This window comes from Anopheles marshallii, chromosome 2, assembly GCF_943734725.1.
Source record: "Anopheles marshallii chromosome 2, idAnoMarsDA_429_01, whole genome shotgun sequence".
NCBI lineage: Eukaryota > Metazoa > Arthropoda > Insecta > Diptera > Culicidae > Anopheles > Anopheles marshallii.
The window spans coordinates 19,528,821-19,530,796 of NC_071326.1; positions in this window are offsets into that span (position 1 = coordinate 19,528,821).

Below are 1,976 nucleotides of genomic sequence, written 5' to 3' on the forward strand. Positions count from 1 at the left end.
AAAATTCAATTCCACATAAAAAATTACACGAATTGTCATCATTTTGAGGTTCGAGTATTTCGAATTCGAGTAACTCGAGTGTCGTGTAACTCGTGAAATGAATGTACTTAGATCTCAAATCTTAAGACATAATGACGCACGATAAAATTTGATTACGCTTTGAAAAATTTATCATTTACGTGACTGGGAAACAAAACAAACACGAACAAAACAAACATACACTAGCAAAACAAAGTATTATTACTAAATCAAAGGAAACAAAGTACTACTAAATTGTAAGAACATATAGTGAAAATTTCTAAACATTCAGTTTGTAAATCTCGAGAGAAATTCGAAAGATATTAGACTAATCCGAAATAGATCTGGAATCATTCGTACTTTCTGGTCCATTCTCAAAAAAGAAACTGAGTCAGTACTAAGTCGTCGACTTAATACGTGGCTTTGTCAATATGAGAATGGTTGGTTGGTTGTTAGTTAAGCCACGAACAGCGTAACAGTGTTACAAACGATAATGTTTTCTCAGAAGAGTTCAATATGTGATACTGATTGTAAATAAAAAGCCGTTCTGCTGCAGATAGGTGCATAAAAACGTAGATAGCCTTATGGGCTATTATTTGTTTTGCTGGTTCAGTGCGGTTGCGATCTCAACCTAATGCCCACACGTATTGCTAGCCGTGTTTTACTGATTATGCAATTCTCCCGCACAAAATGAGCCCTGTTAAAGAAAAAGAGCTGAGGAAGACTTCTTAAGTGGCGTTGTATTTTTTTTTTAATAATTTATTCTATTTCAAATTCCACACCAAAATTGCCATTGTTACTGTTCAGTCGCAAATTCATTTTAAATGGATTTAAATCTGTTTCTCAGTCAAATATTTGCCTGCTTTTATCAATGTCGAGCGAAATCAATTCACCTTTTGCTGTGTGCGATTGTGTTGCCGGCAGATTGTTTTTAACCTCTCTCTCTCTCTCTCTCTCTCTCTCTCTCTCTCTCTCTCTCTCTCTCTCTCTCTCTCTCTCACTCAGCTTCATTTCAAATTCCACACCATTATTGTTTTCGAGCGGATAAGGTCCCGACCACAGAGTCACGCATTGAAGCTGAAAAAAAAGACGCACAAATCTGACAGTTTAACAGAGTGCGCTTATCAATTCCGCACCGCGCTCATTAATATTCTACCGGTGACGTGTTTTTTTTTTTTGCGAGGCTTCCTTTACACAAATTTCACGGCCATCGTCACAAAGTGTTCTTGTTGCAGCACGGGCCGGGATGCTGGGGGCCAAAGACAGAAGAGGAGCCCCCTTCATAAAAACACACTCATGCGTCCGATAAGGGCGTCATTATTGATGGGATCGTGTCGATTGTTGTGAGCGGTACGATGGCACAGCAATGACGCTAATCGTGCCTGCGTATACGATCGCCAACTGTTTGCAGCTTTGAAATGTTGTGTTGATTAAATTGGGGCTGTGTGCTCGATGAATGATCGAAAATTGTGATGCTGGTCGGTGCTCAGCTGTTTTGAGCTGAGCGATTGACTTCCTTTATAATCATGTTTGTTTCATTTGCAGCGATAAGATCGATTATTTACAAACGATAGACAGAGAATAGTGGCTGCGCCGTGCATGTTCTGAATCACCAAACATGCGATTGACTGCTAGTTGAAGAATTAATGTGAATTAATTAATACAGTATTACCGGCTTGTATCCGCAACGGGCAAGAATTTGTTTACGCTCGAAGGTTTTTCGCTCGCACATAACTTCAATGTCGAAAACAACGATTGTCGATGTTTATAAATAAGAAAACGTGTGAACGGGCCCGTGTGGCAGGATGGCTTGACGTTGGACGTTGAGCAACCCATCAAAAAGTGACAACCAATATGGCCAATTAAAGGCCGTCAATCGCTTTTTATTATTCATTTTCGTGTGCTATATTTAAACCACAAGCTTCATTCTACTTTCTTCCACTTTCTTTCGCTTGCCG